The following is a 19600-nucleotide window of genomic DNA, read 5'->3' as shown; positions in this document are numbered from 1 at the left end:
ATTTCACCACAGTGGGATTTCATGTTTTTGGTTTTTTTTTTTTTTTTTTTCCTGGAGAGTTTCACATTTCCAAGGTCAACTTCAAGGGCAAGCTTTTATTCAGTCAGTCCGAAGCATCAGCACTCCCGTCTTAATAAGATATAAAGAAGATGGCCGAATGGGAACAGCTCCAGTCTCCAACTCCCAGCGTGAGCGACACAGAAGACCGGTGATTTCTGCATTTTCAACTAAGGTACTGGGGTCATCTCACTGGGGAGTGCCGGACAATCAGTGCTGGTCAGCTGCTGCAGCCCGACCAGCGAGAGCTGAAGCAGGGCGAGGCATTGCCTCACCTGGGAAGTGCAAGGGAGAAGGGAATCCCTTTTCCTAGCCAGGCAAACTGAGACACACAACACCTGAAAAATCGGGTAATTCCCACCCACCCCAATACTGCGCTTTAAGCAAACAGGCAAACCAGAAGATTATACTCACACCTGGCTGGAGGGTCCCACGGTCAAGGAGCCTCCCTCATTGCTAGCACAGCAGTCTGTGATCTAACTGCAAGGCAGCAGCGAGGCTGGGGGAGGGGCGCCTGCCATTGCTGAGGCTTAAGTAGGTAAACAAAGCCGCTGGGAAGCTCGAACTGGGTGGAGCTCACAGCAGCTCAAGGAAACCTGCCTGTCTCTGTAGACTCCACCTCTGGGGACAGGGTGCAGCTAAAAAACAACAGGGGAAGGAGCAGAGGCCTGTGCAGACCCAAATGACTCTGTCAGACAGCTTTGAAGAGAGCAGTGGATCTCCCAACACAGAGGTTGAGATCTGAGAACGGACAGACTGCCTGCTCAAGTGGGTCCCTCACCCCTGAGTAGCCTAACTGGGAGACATCCTCCACTAGGGGCAGTCTGACACCCCACACCTCACAGGGTGGAGTACACCCCTGAGGGGAAGCTTCCAAAGTAAGAATCAGACAGGTACACTCGCTGTTCAGCAATATTCTATCTTCTGCAACCTCTGCTGCTGATACCCAGGCATACAGGGTCTGGAGTGGACCTCAAGCAATCTCCAACAGACCTAAAGCTGAGGGTCCTGACTATTAGAAGGAAAACTATCAAACAGGAAGAACACCTATACCAAAACCCCATCAGTACATCACCATCATCAAAGACCAGAGGCAGATAAAACCACAAAGATGGGGAAGAAGCAGGGTAGAAAAGCTGGAAATTCAAAAAATAAGAGCTCATCTCCCCCTGCAAAGGAGCACAGCTCATCGCCAGCAAAGGATCAAAGCTGGTCAGAGAATGACTTTGACGAGATGAGAGAAGAAGGCTTCAGTCCATCAAACTTCTCAGAGCTAAAGGAGGAATTACATACCCAGCACAAAGAAACTAAAAATCTTGAAAAAAGAGTGGAAGAATTGATAGCTAGAATAATTAATGCAGAGAAGGTCATAAATGAAATGACGCAGATGAAAACGATGACACGAGAAATACGTGACAAATCCACAGGCTTCAGTAACCGACTCGATCAACTGGAAGAAAAAGTATCAGCGATTGAGGATCAAATGAATGAAATGAAGTGAGAAGAGAAACCAAAAGAAAAAAGAAGAAAAAGAAATGAACAAAGCCTGGGAGAAGTATGGGATTATGTAAAGAGACCAAATCTACGTCTGATTGGGGTGCCTGAAAGTGAGGGGGAAAATGGAACCAAGTTGGAAAACACTCTTCAAGATATCATCCAGGATAACGTCCCCAACCTAGTAGGGCAGGCCAACATTCAGATTCAGGAAATACAGAGAACACCACAAAGATACTCCTCCAGAAGAGCAACTCCAAGACACATAATTGCCAGATTCACCAAAGTTGAAATGAAGGAAAAAATCTTAAGGGCAGCCAGAGAGAAAGGTCGGGTTACCCACAAAGGGAAGCCCATCAGACTAACAGCAGACCTCTCGGCAGAAACTCTACAAGCCAGAAGAGAGTGGGGGCCAATATTCAACATTCTTTTTTTTTTTTTTTTTTTTTTTTTTTTGAGGCGGAGTCTCGCTCTGTCGCCCAGACTGGAGTGCAGTGGCACAATCTCGGCTCACTGCAAGCTCCGCCTCCCGGGTTCACGCCATTCTCCTGCCTCAGCCTCCTGAGTAGCTGGGACTACAGGCGCCCGCCACCTCGCTCGGCTAGTTTTTTCTATTTTTTAGTAGAGACGGGGTTTCACCATGTTAGCCAGGATGGTCTCGATCTCCTGACCTCGTGATCCGCCCGTCTCAGCCTCCCAAAGTGCTGGGATTACAGGCTTGAGCCACTGCGCCCGGCCTCAACATTCTTAAAGAAAAGAGTTTTCAACCCAGAATTTCATATCCAGCCAAACTAAGTTTCATCAGTGAAGGAGAAATAAAATCCTTTACAGATAAGCAAATGCTTAGAGATTTTGTCACCACCAGGCCTGCCTTACAAGAGACCCTGAAGGAAGCCCGAAACATAGAAAGGAACAACCGGTACCAGCCATTGCAAAAACATGCCAAAATGTAAAGATCATCGAGGCTAGGAAGAAACTGCATCAACTAATGAGCAAAATAACCAGTTAATATCATAATGGCAGGATCAAGTTCACACATAACAATATTCACCTTAAATGTTAATGGACTAAATGCTCCAATTAAAAGACACGGACTGGCAAACTGGATAAAGAGTCAAGACCCATCAGTCTGCTGAATTCAGGAGACCCATCTCACATGCAGAGACATACATAGGCTCAAAATAAAGGGATGGAGGAAGATCTACCAAGCAAATGGAGAACAAAAAAAAGCAGGGGTTGCAATCCTAATCTCTGATAAAAGAGACTTTAAACCATCAAAGATCAAAAGAGACAAAGAAGGCCATTACATAATGGTAAAGGGATCAATTCAACAGGAAGAGCTAACTATCCTAAATATATATGCACCCAATACAGGAGCACCCAAATTCATAAAGCAAGTCCTTAGAGAGTTACAAAGAGACTTAGACTCCCGTACAATAATAATGGGAGACTTCAACACTCCACTGTCAACATTAGACAGATCAACGAGACAGAAAGTTAGCAAGGATATCCAGGAATTGAACTCATCTCTGCACCAAGCGTACCTAATAGACATCTATAGAACTCTCCACCCCAAATCAACAGAATATACATTCTTCTCAGCACCACATCGCACTTATCCAAAATTGGCCACATAATTGGAAGGAAAGCACTCCTCAGCAAATGTAAAAGAACAGAAATTATAACAAACTGTCTCTCAGACCACAGTGCAATCAAACTAGAACTCAGGACTAAGAAACTCAATCAAAACCTCTCAACTACATGGAAACTGAATAACCTGCTCCTGAATGACTACTGGGTACATAAAGAAATGAAGGCAGAAATAAAGATGTTCTTTGAAACCAATGAGAACAAAGATACAACATACCAGAATCTCTGGGACACATTTAAAGCAGTGTGTAGAGGAAATTTATAGCACTAAATGACCACAAGAGAAAGCTGGAAAGATCTAAAATGGACACTCTAACATCACAATTAAAATAACTGGAGAAGCAAGAGCAAACACATTCAAAAGCTAGCAGAAGGCAAGAAATAACTAAGATCAGTGCAGAACTGAAGGAGATGGAGACACAAAAAACCCTCCAAAAAATCAATGAATCCAGGAGTTGGTTTTTTGAAAAAACCAACAAAATTGACAGACTGCCAGCAAGACTAATAAAGAAGAAAAGAGTGAAGAATCAAATAGAGACAATAAAAAATGATAAAGGGGATATCACCACTGACCCCACAGAAATACAAACTACCATCAGAGAATACTATAAACACCTCTACGCAAATCAACTAGAAAATCTAGAAGAAATGGATAATTTCCTGGACACTTACACTCTTCCAAGACTAAACCAGGAAGAAGTTGAATCCCTGAATAGACCAATAGCAGGCTCTGAAATTGAGGCAATAATTAATAGCCTACCAACTAAAAAAAGTCCAGGACCAGATGGATTCACAGCTGAATTCTACCAGAGGTACAAAGAGGAGCTGGTACCATTCCTTCTGAAACTATTCCAATCCATAGAAAAAGAGGGAATCCTCCCGAACTCATTTTCTGAGGCCAACATCATCCTGATACCAAAGCCTGGCAGAGACACAACAAAAAAAGAAAATTTTAGACCAATATCCCTGATGAACATCGATGCAAAAATCCTCAATAAAATGCTGGCAAACCGGATTCAGTAGCACATCAAAAAGCTTATCCACCAGGATCAAGTGGGCTTCATCCCTGCGATGCAAGGCTGGTTCAACATTCGCAAATCAATAAACGTAATCCAGCATATAAACAGAACCAAAGACAAGAACCACATGATCATCTCAATAGATGCAGAAAAGGCTTTTGACAAAATTCAACATCCCTTCATGCTAAAAACGCTCAATAAATTCGGTATTGATGGAACATACCTCAAACTAATAAGAGCTATTTATGACAAACCCACAGCCAATATCATACTGAATGGGCAAAAACTGGAAAAATTTCCTTTGAAAACTGGCACAAGACAGGAATGCCCTCTCTCACCACTCCTATTCAACATAGTCTTGGAAGTTCTGGCTAGGGCAATTAGGCAAGAGAAAGAAATAAAGGTATCCAGTTAGGAAAAGAAGAAGTCAAATTGTCCCTGTTCGCAGATGACATGATTGTATATTTAGAAAACCCCATCATCTCAGCCCAAAATCTCCTTAAGCTGATTAGCAACTTCAGCAGAGCCTCAGGATACAAAATCAATGTGCAAAAATCACAAGCATTCTTATACACCGGTAACAGACAAGCAGAGAGCCAAATCAGGAATGAACTTCCATTCACAATTGCTTCAAAGAGAATAAAATACCTAGGAATCCAACTTACAAGGGATGTAAAGGACCTCTTCAAGGAGAACTACAAACCACTGCTCAGTGAAATAAAAGAGGACACTAACAAATGGAAGAACATACCATGCTCATGGATAGGAAGAATCAATATCGTGAAAATGGCCATACTGCCCAAGGTTATTTATAGATTCAATGCCATCCCCATCAAGCTACCAATGAGTTTCTTCACAGAACTGGAAAAAACGGCTTTAAAGTTCATATGGAACCAAAAAAGAGCCCGCATTGCCAAGACAATCCTAAGTCAAAAGAACAAAGCTGGAGGCGTCATGCTACCTGACTTCAAACTATACTACAAGGCTACAGTAACCAAAACAGCATGGTACTGGTACCAAAACAGAGATATAGACCAATGGAATAGAACAGAGTCCTCAGAAATAATACCACCCATCTACAGCCATCTGATCTTTGACAAACCTGACAAAAACAAGAAATGGGGAAAGGACTCCGTATTTAATAAATGGTGCTGGGAAAATTGGCTAGCCATAAGTAGAAAGCTGAAACTGGATCCTTTCCTTACTCCTTACATGAAAATTAATTCAAGATGGATTAGAGACTTAAATGTTAGACCTAATACCATAAAAACCCTAGAAGAAAATCTAGGTAGTACCATTCAGGACATAGGCATGGGCAAGGACTTCATGTCTAAAACACCAAAAGCAACAGCAACAAAAGCCAAAATTGACAAATGGGATATGATTAAACTAAAGAGCTTCTGCACAGCAAAAGAAACTACCATCAGAGTGAACAGGCAACCTACAGAATGAGGGAAAATTTTTGCAATCTACTCATCTGACAAAGGGCTAATATCCAGAATCTACAAAGAACTCAAACAAATTTACAAGAAAAAAACAAACAACCCCATCAAAAAGTGGGCAAAGGATATGAACAGATATTTCTCAAAAGAAGACATTCATACAGCCAACAGACACATGAAAAAATGCTCGTCACCACTGGCCATCAGAGAAATGCAAATCAAAACCACAATAAGATACCATCTCACACCAGTTAGAATGGCAATCATTAAGAAGTCAGGAAACAACAGGTGCTGGAAAGGATGTGGAGAAATAGGAACACTTTTACACTGTTGGTGGGATTGTAAACTAGTTCAACCATTATGGAAAACAGTATGGAGATTCCTCAAGGATCTAGAACTAGATGTACCATATGACCCAGCCATCCCACTACTGGGTATATACCCAAAGGGTTATAAATCATGCTGCTATAAAGACACTTGCACACATATGTTTATTGCAGCACTATTCACAATAGCAAAGACTTGGAATCTACCCAAATGTCCATCTGTGACAGACTGGATTAAGAAAATGTGGCACATATACACCATGGAATACTATGCAGCCATAAAAAGGATGAGTTTGCATCCTTTGTAGGGACATGGATGCAGCTGGAAACCATCATTCTTAGCAAACTATCACAAGAACAGAAAACCAAACACCGCATGTTCTCACTCATAGGTGGGAATTGAACAATGAGATCACTTGAACTCAGGAAGGGGAGCATCACACATCGGGGCCTATCATGGGGAGGGGCGAGGGGAGAGGGATTGCATTGGGAGTTATACCTGATGTGAATGACGAATTGATGGGTGCTGACGAGTTGATGGGTGCAGCACACCAACATGGCACAAGTATACATATGTAACAAACCTGCACGTTATGCACATGTACCCTAGAACTTAAAGTATAATAAAAAAATTTAAAAAACCAATTAAGTTGTAAATTCAAAATAAAAAAATAAGATATAAAATATTCTTTCTACCCCATTCTTTTTTTTTTTTTTTTTTTTTTTTTTTTGAGATGAAGTCTCCCCCTGTCACCCAGGCTGGAGTGCAGTGGTGCAATCTCAGCTCACTGCAACCTCCACCTCCTGGGTTCAAGCGATTCTCCTGCCTCAGCCTCCCGAGTAGCTGGAACTATGGGTGCATGCCAGCAAGCCCGGCTAATTTTTTGTATTTTTAGTAGAGATGGGGTTTCAGCGTGTTAGCCAGGATGGTCTCGATCTCCTGACCTCGTGATCCACCCACCTCTGCCTCCCAAAGTGCTGGGATTACAGGCATGAGCCACCGCGCCAGGTCTCTACCCCATTCTTTTACCCACATCCATTCCCTCTTTCTTATTTCTACCAGTTTGCAAACTCAGGTTCCTGCTGAAGTGTTAGTTGAAATGGGAATGGGAATTTATTTGAGCATGTCTCTGTCAGTTTGGCTCTGAGCAAAAGGTGCTAGTTTTCTGGACTGGCACACAGTATCCAAATATAACATTGGATGCTAAATTAGAATTTTGAACTAAGTTTCCAAAAATAACAAAATTATACTTTAAGTCCTTACATTTTCCTTACTCCAGATTGTATAGATTTCTAGTGATCTTAGGGAAGTTGAAGAAAAAAATAATTAGATTATTAGAAAAAATATAAAGTATTACACAAGAATATAATGGCATCTGTGTTTCTGACAGAACTATTTGTACAGGGTACTACACATACAGGTTGTACAAGCGAAAGAAGCAACATGCAATAGTCCTCAGTTTTGAAAACTAAATGTTATTTTAAGGAAAAAGAAAGAGAGAAGAGAAAAACTAAATACCCAATCTGCTAAAATTTATTCTTAAAATATATTCCTTAGAAAAGTACATTTGTTAGAATTCAACTAGGTGACAACATGCTACTTTTTATCTTGGTCTAGTTTAGAAAAATCTTCTCCTTCATAAATAAATAGTATGTTTATACTGCTGGTATATTTTAATAGTTAACATTTGAAGTGCATATAACATTTATTTTAATAAAATTTGGTATTTTAGAAACAAAAAAAGAAAAACATTCTTAATTATGTGATAGCCTATACTTCAAATAAAGTATCTACAATGATATTTCCTTCTTTAAAGAAATGAACTTTTCTGTCCACTGTGTAATCTAAGGAACATCACAGCAAATGTGCAGCTTAAACTGATAAAATATAGGTCTCTTAACCTGCCAAAAGGCGGGAAAGAGGTAAAGTTACATAACAAATCACGGTTCTTAGATTTGCCCATGTCTCCATAGCTGTCAAGTGATGGAGAGAGACTAAAGTCCAAGTCTATCTTAATCTGAAGCCCAAGTTCTCTCCACACTACTACACTGTCTCTTCATTTTTCTTTATGAATTTTCATGCCAATCATGCATACATCTCAAATAAATAAATGTACTTATCTGGGCTGAATCCCCATGAGATTGTTGTTTTATTTTTAGGAATGTGCTAATGTCCTTAGTGCCAACCAAGCTCATTTCTGTTTATCTTGATCATAAAATATGCCTCAGTTTGTAATAAAAAAACAAGAGAAGGGAAAAGAAAAGACCACCAGAGAAACTGAGAGAAATTTGGAGCACACAGGACAAAAAAAAAAGCAAAAAGTAAGTGAAGCTTGATGCAGAAGAGATTTTCAAAAAGCAAGAAGAGATAGATCTCTTCTATCTTTCTGAGAGAGAAATCTGAAATTTTCTCCACAAAATAAATTGAATCATCACTTCAACCTGATTGCTTAAAATATTGCTTCTTAAATGCTTAAAGTTGACATCATAGTACAGAAATAGTAAGTTCTCAGCTCTGTTTATTATCAGATTGCCCCTATGGTTAGTGTACTACATATTTTAAAAGATAGAAAAAAGATCTCTTCTTCTTTCAAAAGAAGAAGAGATAAACTGAAAGGATCTTGAAAATTAAAAATACAAAGATCTGGGGACTTCATCCCAGTGGTGGCAGACTGGGTAATTTGTGCCAACTCTGTTGCTGAAGGAAATTAAAATATCTGGGCAAACTATAAAAATCATTTTCTTTAAAGTATCATAAAGCTAAAAAGAGAGTGTGGAATTACTGGGCCAAGATCTACAAAAAAATAGAAATCTAAAAATATGACTCTGGCAATTTATCACTGGCATGTAGGCCTATCTTGAAGAGGCAGCCAGTAGACTGAGCAGTGCTTCAAATATCTTCATAGGGCCAGGGAGAAGAAATAGGCAGTGTCTCTGATAGGGAAACTTACAAAATTTCATTAAAAGACATTAGAAGAGACCTAAGTAAATGGAGCAATATGCTATGCTCATGGATTAGAAGACTCATCATTGTATTGATGCCCCAAGAAATCAATAAGCCAATGGGACAGAGTAGAAAGACTAGATGCAGGTTAGTTGATAAATGGGCACTTGGTATATTTGAGATATGATACTCATAAGAATGAGGAGAAGATGGTTGTGATATTGGATATTCATGTGAGGAAAAAATAAAATTCGACTTCCAACCTCACTCTCTACACTGCCTGCACTGCTTCCCCATACTACCCCCATATACACTCTAGAAAAAATTTCATTTATACATTTGGATGCATGACATAAGAATATTCATATGCTATGTATAATAGTACAGTTTAAAAAATTGAAACAACACATGTTTATGATGAGTAGAATGAATCAGTGAACTGTGGAATGTTTATACAATAAAATACTATAGTGCAATAAAATTGAATGCTACAATATAGTTAAATCTGAGAAACATAGTATTAAAAAATTCAGTTACAGAAAAACAAAAGTATGATTCTCTTTATACAAAATTGAAAACTAAAAATATATTGTCCAGCAATTCAAACACACTAGGTCATATGACTATAAAGAATGTAAAAGAACTGGTGAATGTAAAGTTCAGAAGAGAGGATATCTCTATGAAAAAAGGATGGAATGAGGGAGGGCATGGAAGAAAGGGACTTAATAATTGTGTGTTGTTCTTTTTCTTAAATTGGATGGTAGGTAATTGATGTTTCTTGTATTTTGATTATTTATACCTTACATATATTTCATGAGCATTCTTTTGCATTTACTCAAGAGTTAATAGAAATGTCTCATTGGCCCATTGCTAAAGGGCCAAGCTTGAATTCAATCTTCATGAGGAGGTCAAAACCAGAGCTAAAGGTCACCATCACAGAACAAACTTTTTGAGACTAAGAAAAATCTGAAATTTTCTTCACAAAATAAATTGACTCATTACTTCAACCAGATTACTTAAAACATTGCTTCTTAAATGCTTAAAGTTGACATCATAGTACAGAAATAGTAAGTTCTCAGCTCTGTTGATTATCAGATTGCCCCTATGGTTAGTGTACTACATATTTAAAAAGCCAAGTAGACCCTCAGTTTCAACTGTTGCCCTTCCACTGTAGTTAAACAACCGGATTAAAGTCTTGTCTCATTTCCACCTTCTGGAGTCAAAGCTTTGGTCAACAGTGATTATGCAATTTCACTGAAGCAACTTCACAAACAGAACCTCTGTACATTGCTTAAAGATGATGCTTGTTTAACATTTTTAGAAGAATCAAATATTTTTGCTCTCACTTATATTTTTATTTTTAATATTATGCATGAACTTACTACTTTAATTTACCCTTAAACCTTGGATCTAATAATGTGGCAATAGAACCTCATAACTGAATTTCAAGATAGCAAAATAGTCTCTGAATTTCCATTTGCACCTTAGCTTTCACTGGATGCATAGCAATTTCAGCATCTTCCCTCGAGCAGAATAAGAAATGAATTTTTATAGCATATATCATGCAAGAAACATTTGCACTTTCAAGTACATCAGTAAGGTTACTTCTTCAGCAGGTTCCAGCAAATGAGCTATTTTATCTGTGGGAAAAAAAAAAAAAAAAAAAAAAAAAAAAAAACTGTAAGTCCTCCTTTTTGGTATTGCTATGTGTTCACATAGACATTTAAATGCTTAGGAGCCACTTTTCCATCCTACTTGCACATCTGTCTTGTATAGATATTTGACAGAGTTCTAAAACCTCTTAGATGTCATGTTTGTCATTGACTGAAGAATAATTAGTGGTCCATCACCTTATAACTATTAATCTTATGATGGTGCTCCAGCTGTAATTCTTTTCTGAACACATAAGTGAAGGGTATGAACATAGCATCATATCTTCTAAGTCTTCAAATCATTCATACCTTTCACCATGTTTTTTTCCATAGTCAATAGCAATACATGGTATTTTACTGATTTTCCTTTTAAGAATATTTCTTCAATCAGATTTGTTATGTTGTTGGCTGTTTGAGGTCCAGGCATCTTTCAGCAAGCTAGTAAACCAGTAGTAGTGAGTTCAAGGACTCTAAAAATGACACTGAAATAGACATGTGTCTTCCAAAATATGAAACCAAAGCCACAGTTTGAATGGCACATTTTAGCTGAATGTTGAGGCCAAAGCTAAACTTATAAACCTCAATAACTTTTGTAATTACAAAAATAAATAAATGGCTTAAAACTAAAGGGATTCATGTATTTATTCAATAATATTTTTATTGAGTTCTTGCAACATGTTAGACATTGTAGCAGACATTGAAGATACAGTAATGAACAAAATAGATAAAAGTCCCTCCCTCATGGAACTTACATACTTAGTTTAGAAGGGCAGGGAGGAACAAACAATAACAATAAATTTACAAACTAATGTCAGAGGCTGCTAAATGTCATGTAGAAACACATCAAGGAAGAAGAATCAGAAGTGGGTGGGGTGGGCCAGGTGCGGTGGCTCACACCTGCAATCCCAGCACATTGGGAGGCCAAGGTGAGTGGATCACAAGATCAGGAGATCGAGACCATCCTGGCTAACACAGTGAAACCCCATCTCTACTAAAAATACAAAAAATTAGCCAGGCAGGCCCCTGTAGTCCCAGCTACTCGGGAGGCTGAGGAGGGAGAATGGCGTGAACCTGGGAGGTGGAGGTTGCAGTGAGCCAAGATCATGTTGCTGCACTCCAGCCTGGGCAACAGAGTAAGACTCTGTCAAAAAAAAAAAAAAAAACAAGTGGGTGGGATGGAAGAAGGGAGTGTTCTTTTCTAAAGGATGCTTACAGAAGACCTCATTGATAAGGCGACATTTGAGGAGAGAGTGTAAAACATATGTGTAAGTTTTCAAAAGCAGCATTTTTTTAAAAACAATGGGCAAAGATATATCAGACTCAAAAATAAGGAATAGGGTTTCACAAAATTTCACAAATTTCAAAGACGAAAAACAGAATTCAAGATATAAAAATAAAAAATGCTAACTTGAACACTTACTGGAAAGGGAAATTGTTAAACAAATTATGGTAAATCCATACAATTAAGTAATGTGTAGCCATTAAAAGATGACACAGGTATCCACATTGTGTTACTAAATTTTAAAAGTAGATTACTGACTATAATATGAAAAAAAATCATTGCTGTATGGGGCTTTTTAAGTCTGGAAGATTATACAACAAACTTTTAGTAATAGTACAACAGGGAAATGGAATTAATAGGAGTAAAATAAAAAGATGTTGACTTCCACTCATGTAAGTCTACATTATTTTAAAATTTTACAACAAACACGTATTCTACTGCTGCCTAAGTATTTTCAATAATTTAAGGACAAATTGAGTGACTTTATATTGATGAAGTATACAACTGAAATTAAGGACATTATTTCCATGAACTTTCTATGGATGAAGGAAAAATGTTTAATAAAGCAAGGGTACAGTGACACAAGTGTAACAGCAGTAGAAGAACGTTACTGACCATTCTCAATCTTCAACAGATCAACTGAGCAAAAATAATCACAAAAGGGATCTGATTTCTGTCATTAGTAAGTTTGATTTAAATGCTAGTAACTTTCAGGGACCAGTGGGGAGGGGGTGCACGCCCAAGACAGCTGAATAGGAACAGCTCCAGCCTCTAGCTCCCAGTGTGAGTGACACAGAAGACAGGTGATTTCTGCATTTTCAACTGAGGTACCAGGTTCATCTCACTGGGGCATGTCAGACAGTCGATGCTGGTCCACAGGTGCAGCCCAAGCAGTGAGAACTGAAGTAGGGTGAGGCATCACCTCACCTGGGTAGTGCAAGGGGGAAGGCAATTCCTTTTTCCTAGCCAAGGGAAATTGAGACACACAACACCTGGAAAATTGGATAACTCCCACCCTAATACTGCGCTTTACCAAGGGTCTTAGCAAACGGTACACCAGGAGATTATATCCCAAACCTGGCCTGAAGGGTCTCATGCCCAGGGAGCCTGCCACATTGCTAGCACAGCAGTCTGAGATCTAACTGCAAGGCAGCAGTGAGGCTGGGGGAGGGGTGCTGTCATTGCTGAGGCTTAAGTAGGTAAACGAAGTCACCAGGAAGCTCGAATTGGGTGGAGCCCAGCGCAGCTCAAGGAGGCCTGCATGCCTCTGTAGACTTCATCTCTAGGGACAGGGCATAGCTAAACAAAAAGCAGCAGAAACCTCTGCAGATGTAAAAGTACCCGTCTGACAGCTTTGAAGAGAGCAGGGGTTCTTCCAGCATGGAGGTTGAGATCTGAGAATAAACAGACAGCCTGCTGGAGTGGGTCCCTGACCCCTGAGTAGCCTAACTGGGAGACATCCCACACTAGGTGCAGACCGACACCTCATACCTCACACAGCAGGGTACACTCCTGAGACGAAGCTTCCAGAGCAAGAATCAGACCGCAACACTCGCTGTTCAGCAATATTCCATCTTCTGCAGCCTCCGCTGCTGATATCCAGGAAAACAAGGTCTGGAGTGGACCTCAAGCAAACTCCAACAGACCTACAGCTGAGGGTTCTGAACGTTAGAAGGAAAACTAACAAACAGAAAGGACACCCACACCAAAACCCCATCAGTATATCACCATCATCAAAGACCAAACGCAGATAAAACCACAAAGATGGGGAAAAAACAGGGCAGAAAAGCGGGAAATTCAAAAAATCAGAGCGCATCACCCCTCCAAAGGAATGCAACTCATCGCGAGCAATGGAACAAAGCTGGATGGAGAATGACTTTGACGATTTGAGAGATGAAGGCTTTACTCGATCAAACTTCTCAGAGCTAAAGGAGGAACTACACAACCAGCACAAAGAAACTAAAAACCTTGAAAAAAGAATGGATGAATGGATAACTAGAATGATCAATGCAGAGAAGACCTTAAAAGAACTGATAGAGATGAAAACCATGACACGAGAACTACGTGAAAAATGCACAAGCTTCAGTAACCAACTCGATCAACTGTAAGAAAGAGTATCAGTGATTGAAGATAAAATGAATGAAATGAAGCAAGAAGAGAAGTGTAGAGAAAAAAGAGTAAAAAGAAATGAACGAAACCTCCAAGAAATATGGGATTCTGTGAAAAGACCAAATCTACGTCTGATTGGTGTGCCTGAAAGTGAGGGGGAAAATGGAACCAAGTTGGAAAACACTCTGCAGGATAGCATCCAGGAGAACTTCCCCAACCTAGTAAGGCAGGCCAACATTCAAATTCAGGAAATACAGAGAATGCCACAAAGATACTCCTCGAGAAGTACAACACATAATTGTCAGATTCACCAAAGTTGAAATGAAGGAAAATATGTTAAGGGCAGCCAGAGAGAAAGGTCAGGTTACACACAAAGGGAAGCCCATCAGACTAACAGCAGATCTCTTGGCGAAATCTCTCCAAGCCAGAAGAGAGTGGGGGCCAATATTCAACATTCTTAAAGAAGAGAATTTTCAACCCAGAATTTGATATCCAGCCAAACTAAGTTTCATAAGTGAAGGAGAAATGAAATCCTTTACAGACAAGAAAATGCTTAGAGATTTTGTCACCACCAGGCCTGCTCTACAAGAGATCCTGAAGGAAGCACTAAACATGGAAAGGAAGAACGGGTACCAGCCATTGCAAAAACATGCCAAAATGTAAAGACCATCAATGCTAGGAAGAAATTGCATCAACTAATGAGCAAAATAACCGGCTAATATCATAATGACAGGACCAAATTCACACATAGCAATATTAACCTTAAATGTAAATGGACTAAATAGTCTAATTAAAAGACACAGACTGGCAAATTGGATAAACAGTCAAGACCCACCAGTCAGGTTGCTGTATTCAGGAGACCCATCTCACATGCAGAGACACACATAAGCTCAAAATAAAGGGACGGAGGAAGATCTACCAAGCAAATGGAAAACAAAACAAACAAAAAAAAAAAAACAGAGGTTGCAATCCTAGTCTCTGATAAAACAGACTTTAAACCATCAAAGATCAAAAGAGACAAAGAAGGCCATTACACAATGGTAAAGTGATCAATTAATCAGGAAGACCTAACTATCCTAAATTATATGCAACCAATACAGGAGCACCCAGATTCATAAAGCAAGTCCCTAGGGACTTACAAAGAGACTTAGACTCCCATACGATAATAACAGGAGACTTTAACACCCCTCTGTCAACATTAGACAGATCAACGAGACAGAAAGTTAGCAAGGATATCCAGGAATTGAACTCAACTCTGCACCAAGCGGACCTAATAGACATCTACAGAACTCTCTACCCCAAATCAACAGAATATACATTCTTCTCAGCACCACATCGCACTTAATCCAAAATTGACCACATAATTGGAAGGAAAGCACTCCTTAGCAAATGTAAAAGAACAGAAATTATAACAAATTGTCTCTCAGACCACAGTGCAATCAAACTAGAACTCAGGACTAAGAAACTCAATCAAAACCACTCAACTACATGGAAACTGAACAACCTGCTCCTGAATCACTACTGGGTACATAACGAAATGAAAGCAGAAATAAAGATGTTCTTTGAAACCAATGAGAACAAAGATACAACATACCAGAATCTCTGGGACACATTTAAAGCAGTGTGTAGAGGGAAATTTAGAGCACTAAATGCCCACAAGAGAAAGCAGGAAACATCTAAAATGGACACGCTAACATCACAATTAAAAGAACTAGAGAAGCAAGAGCAAACACATTCAAAAGCTAGCAGAAGGCAAGAAATAACTAAGATCAGAGCAGAACTGAAGGAGATGGAGACACAAAAAACCCTCCAAAACATCAATGAATTCAGGAGCTGGCTTTTTGAAAAGATCAACAAAATTGATAGACTGCTAGCAAGGTGAATAAAGAAGAAAAGAGAGAAGAATCAAATAGAGGCAATAAAAAATGATAAAGGGATGTCACCACTGACCCCACAGAAATACACACTACCATCAGAGAATACTATAAACACCTCTATGCAAACAAACTAGAAAACTTAGAAGAAATGGATAATTAGCAAGACTAATAAAGAAGAAAAGAGAGAAGAATCAAAGAGACGCAATAAAAAGTGATAAAGGGGATATCACCACTGACCACACAGAAAGCCAAACTACCATCAGAGAATACTATAAACACCTCTATGCAAATAAACTAGAAAACCTAGAAGAAATGGATAATTTCCTGGACACTTACACTCTCCCAAGACTAAACCAGGAAGCAGTTGAATCCCCGAATAGACCAATAGCAGGCTCTGAAGTTGAGGCAATAATTAATAGCCTACCAACCAAAAAGAGGCCAGGACCAGACGGATTCACAGCGGAATTCTAACAGAGGTACAAGGAGAGGTTGGTACCACTCCTTCTGAAACTATTCCAATCAACAGAAAAAGAGGGAATCCTCCCTAACTCGTTTTATGAAGCCAATATCATCCTGATATCAAAGGCTGACAGATACAACAAAAAAGAGAATTTTAGACCAATATCCCTGATGAACATTGATGCAAAAATTCTCAATAAAATACTGGCAAACTGAATCCAGCAGCACATCAAAAAGCTTATCCACCATGATCAAGTGGGCTTCATCCCTGGGATGGCAAGACTGGTTCAACATATGCAAATCAATAAATGTAATCCAGCATATAAACAGAATCAAAGAAAAAAACACATGATTATCTCAATAGATGCAGAAAAGTCCTTTGACAAAATTCAACAGCCCTTCATGCTAAAAACTCTCAATAAATTTGGTAGTGATGGAATGTATCTCAAAATCATAAGAGCTATTTATGACAAACTCACAGCCAACATCATACTGAATGGGCAAAAACTGGAAGCATTCCCTTTGAAAACCGGCAGAAGACAGGCATGCCCTCTCTCACCACTCCTATTCAACAGTGTTGGAAGTTCTGGCTAGGGCAATTAGGCAAGAGAAAGAAATAAAGGGTATTCAGTTAGGAAAAGAAGAAGTCAAATTCTCCCTGTTTGCAGATGACATGATTGTATATGTAGAAAATGCCATCATCATCATCTCAGCCCAAAATCTCCTTAAGCTGATAAGCAACTTCAGCACGGTCTTAGGATACAAAATCAATGTGCAAAAATCACAAGCATTCTTACACACCAGTAACAGACAAACAGAGAGCCAAATCATGAATGAACTCCCATTCACAATTCCTTCAAAGAGAATAAAATACCTAGGAATCCAACTTACCAGGGATGTAAAGGACCTCTTCAAGGAGAACTACAAACCACTGCTCAGTGAAATAAAAGAAGACACTAACAAATGGAAGAACATACCATGCTCACGGATAGGAAGAGTCAATATCGTGAAAATGGCCATACTGCCCAAGGTTATTTATAGATTCAATGCCATCCCCATCAAGCTACCAATGACTTTCTTCACAGAATTGGAAAAAACTGCTTTAAAGTTCATATGGACCCAAAAATGACCCCGCATTGCCAAGACAATCCTAAGCCAAAAGAACAAAGCTAGAGGCATCACGCTACCTGACTTCAAACTATACTACAAGGCTACAGTAACCAAAACAGCATGGTACTGGTACCAAAACAGAGATATAGACCAATGGAACAGAACAGAGTCCTCAGAAATAATACCACACATCTACAGACATCTGATCTTTCACAAACCTGAGAAAAACAAGAAATGGGGAAAGGATTCCTTATTTAATAAATGGTGCTGGGAAAATTGGCTAGCCATAAATAGAAAGCCTAAACTGGATCCTTTCCTTACTCCTTATATGAAAATTAATTCAAGATGGATTAGAGACTTAAATGTTAGACTTAATACCATAAAAACTCTAGAAGAAAACCTAGGTAATACCATTCAGGACATAGGCATGGGCAAGGACTTCATGTCTAAAACACCAAAAGCAATGGCAACAAAAGCCAAAATTGACAAATGGGATCTCATTAAACCAAAGAGCTTCTGCACAGCAAAATAAACTACCATCAGAGTGAACAGGCAACCTACAGAATGGGAGAAAAGTTTTGCAATCTACTCATCTGACAAAGAGCTAATATCCAGAACCTACAAAGAACTCAAACAAATTTACAAGAAAAAATCAAACAACCCCATCAAAAAGTGGGCAAAGGATATGAACAGACATTTCTCAAAAGAAGACATTCATACAGCCAACAGACACATGAAAAAATGCTCGTCACCACTGGCCATCAGAGAAATGCAAATCAAAACCACAATGAGATACCATCTCACACCAGTTAGAATGGCAATCATTAAAAAATCAGGAAACAACAGGTGCTGGAAAGGATGTGGAGAAATAGGAACACTTTTATATTGTTGGTGCGACTGTAAACTAGTTCAACCATTGTGGAAAATAGTGTGGCCATTCCTCAAGGATCTAGAACTAGAAATACCATTTGACCCAGCCATCCCATTACTGGATATATACCCAAAGGATTATAAATCATGCTGCTACAAAGACACATGCACACGTATGTTTATTGCAGCGCTATTCACAATAGCAAAGACCTGGAATCAACCCAAATGTCCATCAGTGACAGACTGGATTAAGAAAATGTGGCACATATACACCATGGAATAATATGCAACCATAAAAAAGAATGAGTTCATGTCCTTTGTAGGGACATAGATGCAGCTTGAAACCATCATTCTCAGCAAACTATTGCAAGAATAGAAAACCAAACACCACATGTTCTCACTCATAGGTGGGAATTGAACAATGAGATCACTCGGACACATGAAGGGGAACATCATACACCGGCGCCTATTGTGGGGAGGGGGCAAGGGGAGGTATAGCATTAGGAGATATACCTAATGTAAATGACGAGTTAATGGGTGCAGCACACCAACATGGCACATGTATACATATGTAACAAACCTGCATGTTGTGCACATGTACCCTAGAATTTAAAGTATAATAATAAAATAAATAAATAAAAATAAATAAATGCTAGTAACTTTCAACTCTATATAGAGAATGGAGTTTATTTTTCAACACAGTACACTGCAAAGAAAGTCTTTATAACTTCTAAAAAACAAATTACATAAGCACCTTTTCTGATTATAATGCCAAAAACTGATAGTTTTGACATTGAAAGAAATAAAATTCAACCACTTAAAAATTAAAGTCCATTCTCCTTGGTAACTCTCAGGCCAGAGAGGAAAATAAACTCTTTCATTACTAAAATATAATCACACCACTACATCCTAAAGTGTCTGAATGCCATCAAAACTGTTATCTGGGCCAGGTGCAGTGGTTCACACCTGTAATCCCAGCACTTTGGGAGGCCGAGGCAGATGGATCATGAGGTCAGGAGATCAAGACCATCCTGGCTAACACAGTGAATCCCTGTCTCTACTAAAAATACAAAAAAATTAGCCAGGTGTGGTGGCATGCACCCGTAGTTTCAGCTACTTGGGAGGCTGAAGCAGGAGAATGGTGTGAACCCAGGAAGCAGAGCTTGAAGTAAGCCAAGACCATGCCACTGCACTCCAGCCTGGGCAACAGAGCAAGACTCCGTGTCAAAAAATAAACAAAAACAAAAAACTGTTATCTGAAGAAAATTTATACCACCAAAGTTTGCATTGTTAAAAAATAAAAAAAGGC

This window comes from Rhinopithecus roxellana, chromosome 2 (genome assembly GCF_007565055.1).
Source record: "Rhinopithecus roxellana isolate Shanxi Qingling chromosome 2, ASM756505v1, whole genome shotgun sequence".
Lineage (NCBI taxonomy): Eukaryota > Metazoa > Chordata > Mammalia > Primates > Cercopithecidae > Rhinopithecus > Rhinopithecus roxellana.
This window is presented reverse-complemented; position numbering follows the sequence as displayed.